Source organism: Daucus carota, chromosome 1 (assembly GCF_001625215.2).
Source record: "Daucus carota subsp. sativus chromosome 1, DH1 v3.0, whole genome shotgun sequence".
In the NCBI taxonomy this organism is placed as follows: Eukaryota; Viridiplantae; Streptophyta; class Magnoliopsida; order Apiales; family Apiaceae; genus Daucus; species Daucus carota.
Window position 1 is genome coordinate 12,833,799 of NC_030381.2, and position 12,254 is coordinate 12,846,052.

Here is a 12,254-nt window from a genome sequence, read left to right on the forward strand (position 1 = left end):
AACTTGTAGCTTTATGATTGACTCGATTGAAGTTGGAAACAACTTGTAGCTTCATTCCAGACTCGTTTGAAACTGAAAATTACTTGTAGCTTCACTTTCGGTTGTTTGAAATTGGAATCAACTTGCAGTTTCATTCTTGACTCGTTTGTGCACGGAAACAATTTTTAGCTTCATTATTGACTAGATTGAAGTTGGAAACAACTTGTAGCTTCATTTTTGGTTGTTTGAAATATGAATCAACTTGTACTTTCATTCTTGACTCGTTGAGCCCGAAAACATCTTGTAGCTTCATTATTGACCAGATTGAAGTTGGAAACAAGTTGTAGTTTAATTCCAAACTCGTTTGAAATTGAAAACAACTTGTAGATTCATTTTTGGTTGTTTGAAATTGGAATCAAATTGTAGTATTATTTTTGAATCGTTTGAGCTTGTAAACCACTTAGAGCTTCATTATTGACTAGATTGAAGTTGGAAACAACTTGCAGCTTAATTCCAGACTCATTTGAAGTTGAAAACAACTTGTAGTTTCATTTTTGGTTGTTTGAAATTGGAATCAACTTGTAGTTTCATTCTTGACTCGTTTGAGCTTGAAATCAACTTGTAGCTTTATTATTGACTAGATTGAAGTTGGAAACAACTTGTAGCTTCATTCCAGACTCGTTTGAAGTTGAAAACAACTTGTAGTTTCATTTTTGGTTGTTTGAAATTGGAATCAACTTGTAGTTTCATTCTTGACTCGTTTGAGCTTGAAATCAACTTGTAGCTTTATTATTGACTAGATTGAAGTTGGAAACAACTTGTAGCTTCATTCCAGACTCGTTTGAAGTTGAAAACAACTTGTAGTTTCATTTTTGGTTGTTTAAAATTGGAATTAACTTGTAGTTTCATTCTTGACTCGTTTGAGCTTGAAATCAACTTGTAGCTTTATTATTGACTAGATTGAAGTTGGAAACAACTTGTAGCTTCATTCCAGACTCGTTTGAAGTTGAAAACAACTTGTAGTTTCATTTTTGGTTGTTTGAAATTGGAATCAACTTGTAGTTTCATTCTTGACTCGTTTGAGCTTGAAATCAACTTGTAGCTTTATTATTGACTAGATTGAAGTTGGAAACAACTTGTAGCTTCATTCCAGACTCGTTTGAAGTTGAAAACAACTTGTAGTTTCATTTTTGGTTGTTTGAAATTGGAATCAACTTGTAGTTTCATTCTTGACTTGTTTGAGCTTGAAATCAACTTGTAGCTTTATTATTGACTAGATTGAAGTTGGAAACAACTTGTAGCTTCATTCCAGACTCGTTTGAAACTGAAAATTACTTGTAGCTTCATTTTCGGTTGTTTTAAATTGGAATCAACATGTAGTTTCATTTTTGACTCGATTGAGCTTGAAAACAACTTGTAGCTTTATGATTGACTCGATTGAAGTTGGAAACAACTTGTAGCTTCATTCCAGACTCGTTTGAAACTGAAAATTACTTGTAGCTTCACTTTCGGTTGTTTGAAATTGGAATCAACTTGCAGTTTCATTCTTGACTCGTTTGTGCACGGAAACAATTTTTAGCTTCATTATTGACTAGATTGAAGTTGGAAACAACTTGTAGCTTCATTTTTGGTTGTTTGAAATATGAATCAACTTGTACTTTCATTCTTGACTCGTTGAGCCCGAAAACATCTTGTAGCTTCATTATTGACCAGATTGAAGTTGGAAACAAGTTGTAGTTTAATTCCAAACTCGTTTGAAATTGAAAACAACTTGTAGATTCATTTTTGGTTGTTTGAAATTGGAATCAAATTGTAGTATTATTTTTGAATCGTTTGAGCTTGTAAACCACTTAGAGCTTCATTATTGACTAGATTGAAGTTGGAAACAACTTGCAGCTTAATTCCAGACTCATTTGAAGTTGAAAACAACTTGTAGTTTCATTTTTGGTTGTTTGAAATTGGAATCAACTTGTAGTTTCATTCTTGACTCGTTTGAGCTTGAAATCAACTTGTAGCTTTATTATTGACTAGATTGAAGTTGGAAACAACTTGTAGCTTCATTCCAGACTCGTTTGAAGTTGAAAACAACTTGTAGTTTCATTTTTGGTTGTTTGAAATTGGAATCAACTTGTAGTTTCATTCTTGACTCGTTTGAGCTTGAAATCAACTTGTAGCTTTATTATTGACTAGATTGAAGTTGGAAACAACTTGTAGCTTCATTCCAGACTCGTTTGAAACTGAAAATTGCTTGTAGCTTCATTTTCGGTTGTTTTAAATTGGAATCAACATGTAGTTTCATTTTTGACTCGATTGAGCTTGAAAACAACTTGTAGCTTTATGATTGACTCGATTGAAGTTGGAAACAACTTGTAGCTTCATTCCAGACTCGTTTGAAACTGAAAATTACTTGTAGCTTCACTTTCGGTTGTTTGAAATTGGAATCAACTTGCAGTTTCATTCTTGACTCGTTTGTGCACGGAAACAATTTTTAGCTTCATTATTGACTAGATTGAAGTTGGAAACAACTTGTAGCTTCATTTTTGGTTGTTTGAAATATGAATCAACTTGTACTTTCATTCTTGACTCGTTGAGCCCGAAAACATCTTGTAGCTTCATTATTGACCAGATTGAAGTTGGAAACAAGTTGTAGTTTAATTCCAAACTCGTTTGAAATTGAAAACAACTTGTAGATTCATTTTTGGTTGTTTGAAATTGGAATCAAATTGTAGTATTATTTTTGAATCGTTTGAGCTTGTAAACCACTTAGAGCTTCATTATTGACTAGATTGAAGTTGGAAACAACTTGCAGCTTAATTCCAGACTCATTTGAAGTTGAAAACAACTTGTAGTTTCATTTTTGGTTGTTTGAAATTGGAATCAACTTGTAGTTTCATTCTTGACTCGTTTGAGCTTGAAATCAACTTGTAGCTTTATTATTGACTAGATTGAAGTTGGAAACAACTTGTAGCTTCATTCCAGACTCGTTTGAAGTTGAAAACAACTTGTAGTTTCATTTTTGGTTGTTTGAAATTGGAATCAACTTGTAGTTTCATTCTTGACTCGTTTGAGCTTGAAATCAACTTGTAGCTTTATTATTGACTAGATTGAAGTTGGAAACAACTTGTAGCTTCATTCCAGACTCGTTTGAAGTTGAAAACAACTTGTAGTTTCATTTTTGGTTGTTTGAAATTGGAATCAACTTGTAGTTTCATTCTTGACTTGTTTGAGCTTGAAATCAACTTGTAGCTTTATTATTGACTAGATTGAAGTTGGAAACAACTTGTAGCTTCATTCCAGACTCGTTTGAAACTGAAAATTACTTGTAGCTTCATTTTCGGTTGTTTTAAATTGGAATCAACATGTAGTTTCATTTTTGACTCGATTGAGCTTGAAAACAACTTGTAGCTTTATGATTGACTCGATTGAAGTTGGAAACAACTTGTAGCTTCATTCCAGACTCGTTTGAAACTGAAAATTACTTGTAGCTTCACTTTCGGTTGTTTGAAATTGGAATCAACTTGCAGTTTCATTCTTGACTCGTTTGTGCACGGAAACAATTTTTAGCTTCATTATTGACTAGATTGAAGTTGGAAACAACTTGTAGCTTCATTTTGGTTGTTTGAAATATGAATCCACTTGTACTTTTATTCTCGACTCGTTGAGCCCGAAAACATCTTGTAGCTTCATTATTGACCAGATTGAAGTTGGAAACAAGTTGTAGTTTAATTCCAAACTCGTTTGAAATTGAAAACAACTTGTAGATTCATTTTTGGTTGTTTGAAATTGGAATCAAATTGTAGTATTATTTTTGAATCGTTTGAGCTTGTAAACCACTTAGAGCTTCATTATTGACTAGATTGAAGTTGGAAACAACTTGCAGCTTAATTCCAGACTCATTTGAAGTTGAAAACAACTTGTAGTTTCATTTTTGGTTGTTTGAAATTGGAATCAACTTGTAGTTTCATTCTTGACTCGTTTGAGCTTGAAATCAACTTGTAGCTTTATTATTGACTAGATTGAAGTTGGAAACAACTTGTAGCTTCATTCCAGACTCGTTTGAAGTTGAAAACAACTTGTAGTTTCATTTTTGGTTGTTTGAAATTGGAATCAACTTGTAGTTTCATTCTTGACTCGTTTGAGCTTGAAATCAACTTGTAGCTTTATTATTGACTAGATTGAAGTTGGAAACAACTTGTAGCTTCATTCCAGACTCGTTTGAAACTGAAAATTGCTTGTAGCTTCATTTTCGGTTGTTTTAAATTGGAATCAACATGTAGTTTCATTTTTGACTCGATTGAGCTTGAAAACAACTTGTAGCTTTATGATTGACTCGATTGAAGTTGGAAACAACTTGTAGCTTCATTCCAGACTCGTTTGAAACTGAAAATTACTTGTAGCTTCACTTTCGGTTGTTTGAAATTGGAATCAACTTGCAGTTTCATTCTTGACTCGTTTGTGCACGGAAACAATTTTTAGCTTCATTATTGACTAGATTGAAGTTGGAAACAACTTGTAGCTTCATTTTTGGTTGTTTGAAATATGAATCAACTTGTACTTTCATTCTTGACTCGTTGAGCCCGAAAACATCTTGTAGCTTCATTATTGACCAGATTGAAGTTGGAAACAAGTTGTAGTTTAATTCCAAACTCGTTTGAAATTGAAAACAACTTGTAGATTCATTTTTGGTTGTTTGAAATTGGAATCAAATTGTAGTATTATTTTTGAATCGTTTGAGCTTGTAAACCACTTAGAGCTTCATTATTGACTAGATTGAAGTTGGAAACAACTTGCAGCTTAATTCCAGACTCATTTGAAGTTGAAAACAACTTGTAGTTTCATTTTTGGTTGTTTGAAATTGGAATCAACTTGTAGTTTCATTCTTGACTCGTTTGAGCTTGAAATCAACTTGTAGCTTTATTATTGACTAGATTGAAGTTGGAAACAACTTGTAGCTTCATTCCAGACTCGTTTGAAGTTGAAAACAACTTGTAGTTTCATTTTTGGTTGTTTGAAATTGGAATCAACTTGTAGTTTCATTCTTGACTCGTTTGAGCTTGAAATCAACTTGTAGCTTTATTATTGACTAGATTGAAGTTGGAAACAACTTGTAGCTTCATTCCAGACTCGTTTGAAGTTGAAAACAACTTGTAGTTTCATTTTTGGTTGTTTCAAATTGGAATTAACTTGTAGTTTCATTCTTGACTCGTTTGAGCTTGAAATCAACTTGTAGCTTTATTATTGACTAGATTGAAGTTGGAAACAACTTGTAGCTTCATTCCAGACTCGTTTGAAGTTGAAAACAACTTGTAGTTTCATTTTTGGTTGTTTGAAATTGGAATCAACTTGTAGTTTCATTCTTGACTCGTTTGAGCTTGAAATCAACTTGTAGCTTTATTATTGACTAGATTGAAGTTGGAAACAACTTGTAGCTTCATTCCAGACTCGTTTGAAACTGAAAATTACTTGTAGCTTCATTTTTGGTTGTTTTAAATTGGAATTAACTTGTAGTTTCATTTTTGACTCGATTGAGCTTGAAAATAACTTGTAGCTTTATGATTGACTCGATTGAAGTTGGAAACAACTTGTAGCTTCATTCCAGACTCGTTTGAAACTGAAAATTACTTGTAGCTTCACTTTCGGTTGTTTGAAATTGGAATCAACTTGCAGTTTCATTTTTGACTCGATTAAGCTTGAAAACAACTTGTAGCTTTATGATTGACTAGATTGAAGTTGGAAACAACTTGACTCGTTTGAAGTTGAAAACAACTTGTAGTTTCATTTTTGGTTGTTTGAAATTGGAATCAACTTGTAGTTTCATTCTTGACTCGATTGAGCTTGAAAACAACTTGTAGCTTTATGATTGACTCGATTGAAGTTGGAAACAACTTGTAGCTTCATTCCAGACTCGTTTGAAACTGAAAATTACTTGTAGCTTCACTTTCGGTTGTTTGAAATTGAAATCAACTTGCAGTTTCATTCTTGACTCGTTTGTGCACGGAAACAATTTTTAGCTTCATTATTGACTAGATTGAAGTTGGAAACAACTTGTAGCTTCATTTTTGGTTGTTTGAAATATGAATCAACTTGTACTTTCATTCTTGACTCGTTGAGCCCGAAAACATCTTGTAGCTTCATTATTGACCAGATTGAAGTTGGAAACAAGTTGTAGTTTAATTCCAAACTCGTTTGAAATTGAAAACAACTTGTAGCTTCATTCCAGACTCGTTTGAAACTGAAAATTACTTGTAGCTTCATTTTTGGTTGTTTTAAATTGGAATTAACTTGTAGTTTCATTTTTGACTCGATTGAGCTTGAAAATAACTTGTAGCTTTATGATTGACTCGATTGAAGTTGGAAACAACTTGTAGCTTCATTCCAGACTCGTTTGAAACTGAAAATTACTTGTAGCTTCACTTTCGGTTGTTTGAAATTGGAATCAACTTGCAGTTTCATTTTTGACTCGATTAAGCTTGAAAACAACTTGTAGCTTTATGATTGACTAGATTGAAGTTGGAAACAACTTGACTCGTTTGAAGTTGAAAACAACTTGTAGTTTCATTTTTGGTTGTTTGAAATTGGAATCAACTTGTAGTTTCATTCTTGACTCGTTTGAGCTTGAAATCAACTTGTAGCTTTATGATTGACTAGATTGAAGTTGGAAAAAACTTGTAGCTTCATTCCAGACTCGTTTGAAGTTGAAAACAACTTGTAGCTTCATTTTCGGTTGTTTGAAATTGGAATCAACTTGTAGTTTCAATCTTGACTCGTTTGAGCTTGAAAACAACTTGTAGCTTTATTATTGACTAGATTGAAGTTGGAAACAACTTGTAGCTTCATTCTAGACTCGTTTGAAACTGAAAATTACTTGTAGCTTCATTTTCGGTTGTTTGAAATTGGAATCAACTTGTAGTTTCATTCTTGACTCGTTTGAGCTTGAAATCAACTTGTAGCTTTATTATTGACTAGATTGAAGTTGGAAACAACTTGTAGCTTCATTCCAGACTCGTTTGAAGTTGAAAACAACTTGTAGTTTCATTTTTGGTTGTTTAAAATTGGAATTAACTTGTAGTTTCATTCTTGACTCGTTTGAGCTTGAAATCAACTTGTAGCTTTATTATTGACTAGATTGAAGTTGGAAACAACTTGTAGCTTCATTCCAGACTCGTTTGAAGTTGAAAACAACTTGTAGTTTCATTTTTGTTTGTTTGAAATTGGAATCAACTTGTAGTTTCATTCTTGACTCGTTTGAGCTTGAAATCAACTTGTAGCTTTATTATTGACTAGATTGAAGTTGGAAACAACTTGTAGCTTCATTCCAGACTCGTTTGAAACTGAAAATTACTTGTAGCTTCATTTTCGGTTGTTTTAAATTGGAATTAACTTGTAGTTTCATTTTTGACTCGATTGAGCTTGAAAATAACTTGTAGCTTTATGATTGACTCGATTGAAGTTGGAAACAACTTGTAGCTTCATTCCAGACTCGTTTGAAACTGAAAATTACTTGTAGCTTCACTTTCGGTTGTTTGAAATTGGAATCAACTTGCAGTTTCATTTTTGACTCGATTAAGCTTGAAAACAACTTGTAGCTTTATGATTGACTAGATTGAAGTTGGAAACAACTTGACTCGTTTGAAGTTGAAAACAACTTGTAGTTTCATTTTTGGTTGTTTGAAATTGGAATCAACTTGTAGTTTCATTCTTGACTCGTTTGAGCTTGAAATCAACTTGTAGCTTTATGATTGACTAGATTGAAGTTGGAAAAAACTTGTAGCTTCATTCCAGACTCGTTTGAAGTTGAAAACAACTTGTAGCTTCATTTTCGGTTGTTTGAAATTGGAATCAACTTGTAGTTTCAATCTTGACTCGTTTGAGCTTGAAAACAACTTGTAGCTTTATTATTGACTAGATTGAAGTTGGAAACAACTTGTAGCTTCATTCTAGACTCGTTTGAAACTGAAAATTACTTGTAGCTTCATTTTCGGTTGTTTGAAATTGGAATCAACTTGTAGTTTCATTCTTGACTCGTTTGTGCACGGAAACAATTTTTAGCTTCATTATTGACTAGATTGAACAACTTGTAGCTTCATTTTTGGTTGTTTGAAATTCGAATCAACTTGTACTTTCATTCTTGACTTGTTTGAGCCCGAAAACAACTTTTAGCTTCATTATTGACTAGATTGAAGTTGGAAACAAGTTGTAGTTTAATTCTAAACACGTTTGAAATTGAAAACAACATGTAGCTTCATTTTTGGTTGTTTGAAATTGGAATCAAATTGTAGTATTATTTTTGATTCGTTTGAGCTTGTAAAACACTTGGAGCTTCATTATTGACTAGATTGAAGTTGGAAACAACTTGATGCTTAATTCCAGACTCATTTGAAATTGAAAACTACTTGTAGTTTCATTTTTGGTTGTTTGAAATTGGAATCAACTTGTAGTTTTATTCTTGACTCGTTTGAGCTTGAAATCAACTTTTAGCTTTATTATTGACTAGATTGAAGTTGGAAACAACTTGTAGCTTCATTCCAGACTCGTTTGAAACTAAAAATTACTTTTAGCTTCATTTTCGGTTGTTTGAAATTGGAATCAACTTGTAGTTTCATTCTTGACTCGTTTGTGCACGGAAACAATTTTTAGCTTCATTATTGACTAGATTGAAGTTGGAAACAACTTGTAGCTTCATTTTTGGTTGTTTGAAATTTGAATCAACTTGTACTTTCATTCTTGACTCGTTGAGCCCGAAAACATCTTGTAGCTTCATTATTGACCAGATTGAAGTTGGAAACAACTTGCAGCTTAATTCCAGACTCATTTGAAGTTGAAAACAACTTGTAGTTTCATTTTTGGTTGTTTGAAATTGGAATCAACTTGTTCTTTCATTCTTGACTCGTTTGAGCTGGAAATCAACTTGTAGCTTTATTATTGACTAGATTGAAGTTGGAAACAACTTGTAGCTTCATTCCAGACTCGTTTGAAACTGAAAATTACTTGTAGCTTCATTTTCGGTTGTTTTAAATTGGAATCAACATGTAGTTTCATTTTTGACTCGATTGAGCTTGAAAACAACTTGTAGCTTTATGATTGACTCGATTGAAGTTGGAAACAACTTGTAGCTTCATTCCAGACTCGTTTGAAACTGAAAATTACTTGTAGCTTCACTTTCGGTTGTTTGAAATTGGAATCAACTTGCAGTTTCATTCTTGACTCGTTTGTGCACGGAAACAATTTTTAGCTTCATTATTGACTAGATTGAAGTTGGAAACAACTTGTAGCTTCATTTTTGGTTGTTTGAAATATGAATCAACTTGTACTTTCATTCTTGACTCGTTGAGCCCGAAAACATCTTGTAGCTTCATTATTGACCAGATTGAAGTTGGAAACAAGTTGTAGTTTAATTCCAAACTCGTTTGAAATTGAAAACAACTTGTAGATTCATTTTTGGTTGTTTGAAATTGGAATCAAATTGTAGTATTATTTTTGAATCGTTTGAGCTTGTAAACCACTTAGAGCTTCATTATTGACTAGATTGAAGTTGGAAACAACTTGCAGCTTAATTCCAGACTCATTTGAAGTTGAAAACAACTTGTAGTTTCATTTTTGGTTGTTTGAAATTGGAATCAACTTGTAGTTTCATTCTTGACTCGTTTGAGCTTGAAATCAACTTGTAGCTTTATTATTGACTAGATTGAAGTTGGAAACAACTTGTAGCTTCATTCCAGACTCGTTTGAAGTTGAAAACAACTTGTAGTTTCATTTTTGGTTGTTTGAAATTGGAATCAACTTGTAGTTTCATTCTTGACTCGTTTGAGCTTGAAATCAACTTGTAGCTTTATTATTGACTAGATTGAAGTTGGAAACAACTTGTAGCTTCATTCCAGACTCGTTTGAAACTGAAAATTACTTGTAGCTTCATTTTCGGTTGTTTTAAATTGGAATCAACATGTAGTTTCATTTTTGACTCGACTGAGCTTGAAAACAACTTGTAGCTTTATGATTGACTCGATTGAAGTTGGAAACAACTTGTAGCTTCATTCCAGACTCGTTTGAAACTGAAAATTACTTGTAGCTTCACTTTCGGTTGTTTGAAATTGGAATCAACTTGCAGTTTCATTCTTGACTCGTTTGTGCACGGAAACAATTTTTAGCTTCATTATTGACTAGATTGAAGTTGGAAACAACTTGTAGCTTCATTTTTGGTTGTTTGAAATATGAATCAACTTGTACTTTCATTCTTGACTCGTTGAGCCCGAAAACATCTTGTAGCTTCATTATTGACCAGATTGAAGTTGGAAACAAGTTGTAGTTTAATTCCAAACTCGTTTGAAATTGAAAACAACTTGTAGATTCATTTTTGGTTGTTTGAAATTGGAATCAAATTGTAGTATTATTTTTGAATCGTTTGAGCTTGTAAACCACTTAGAGCTTCATTATTGACTAGATTGAAGTTGGAAACAACTTGCAGCTTAATTCCAGACTCATTTGAAGTTGAAAACAACTTGTAGTTTCATTTTTGGTTGTTTGAAATATGAATCAACTTGTAGTTTCATTCTTGACTCGTTTGAGCTTGAAATCAACTTGTAGCTTTATTATTGACTAGATTGAAGTTGGAAACAACTTGTAGCTTCATTCCAGACTCGTTTGAAGTTGAAAACAAACTTGTAGTTTCATTTTTGGTTGTTTGAAATTGGAATCAACTTGTAGTTTCATTCTTGACTCGTTTGAGCTTGAAATCAACTTGTAGCTTTATTATTGACTAGATTGAAGTTGGAAACAACTTGTAGCTTCATTCTAGACTCGTTTGAAGTTGAAAACAACTTGTAGTTTCATTTTTGGTTGTTTAAAATTGGAATTAACTTGTAGTTTCATTCTTGACTCGTTTGAGCTTGAAATCAACTTGTAGCTTTATTATTGACTAGATTGAAGTTGGAAACAACTTGTAGCTTCATTCCAGACTCGTTTGAAGTTGAAAACAACTTGTAGTTTCATTTTTGGTTGTTTGAAATTGGAATCAACTTGTAGTTTCATTCTTGACTCGTTTGAGCTTGAAATCAACTTGTAGCTTTATTATTGACTAGATTGAAGTTGGAAACAACTTGTAGCTTCATTCCAGACTCGTTTGAAACTGAAAATTACTTGTAGCTTCATTTTCGGTTGTTTTAAATTGGAATTAACTTGTAGTTTCATTTTTGACTCGATTGAGCTTGAAAATAACTTGTAGCTTTATGATTGACTCGATTGAAGTTGGAAACAACTTGTAGCTTCATTCCAGACTCGTTTGAAACTGAAAATTACTTGTAGCTTCACTTTCGGTTGTTTGAAATTGGAATCAACTTGCAGTTTCATTTTTGACTCGATTAAGCTTGAAAACAACTTGTAGCTTTATGATTGACTAGATTGAAGTTGGAAACAACTTGACTCGTTTGAAGTTGAAAACAACTTGTAGTTTCATTTTTGGTTGTTTGAAATTGGAATCAACTTGTAGTTTCATTCTTGACTCGTTTGAGCTTGAAATCAACTTGTAGCTTTATGATTGACTAGATTGAAGTTGGAAAAAACTTGTAGCTTCATTCCAGACTCGTTTGAAGTTGAAAATAACTTGTAGCTTCATTTTCGGTTGTTTGAAATTGGAATCAACTTGTAGTTTCAATCTTGACTCGTTTGAGCTTGAAAACAACTTGTAGCTTTATTATTGACTAGATTGAAGTTGGAAACAACTTGTAGCTTCATTCTAGACTCGTTTGAAACTGAAAATTACTTGTAGCTTCATTTTCGGTTGTTTGAAATTGGAATCAACTTGTAGTTTCATTCTTGACTCGTTTGTGCACGGAAACAATTTTTAGCTTCATTATTGACTAGATTGAACAACTTGTAGCTTCATTTTTGGTTGTTTGAAATTCGAATCAACTTGTACTTTCATTCTTGACTTGTTTGAGCCCGAAAACAACTTTTAGCTTCATTATTGACTAGATTGAAGTTGGAAACAAGTTGTAGTTTAATTCCAAACACGTTTGAAATTGAAAACAACATGTAGCTTCATTTTTGGTTGTTTGAAATTGGAATCAAATTGTAGTATTATTTTTGATTCGTTTGAGCTTGTAAAACACTTGGAGCTTCATTATTGACTAGATTGAAGTTGGAAACAACTTGATGCTTAATTCCAGACTCATTTGAAATTGAAAATAACTTGTAGTTTCATTTTTGGTTGTTTGAAATTGGAATCAACTTGTAGTTTTATTCTTGACTCGTTTGAGCTTGAAATCAACTTTTAGCTTTAT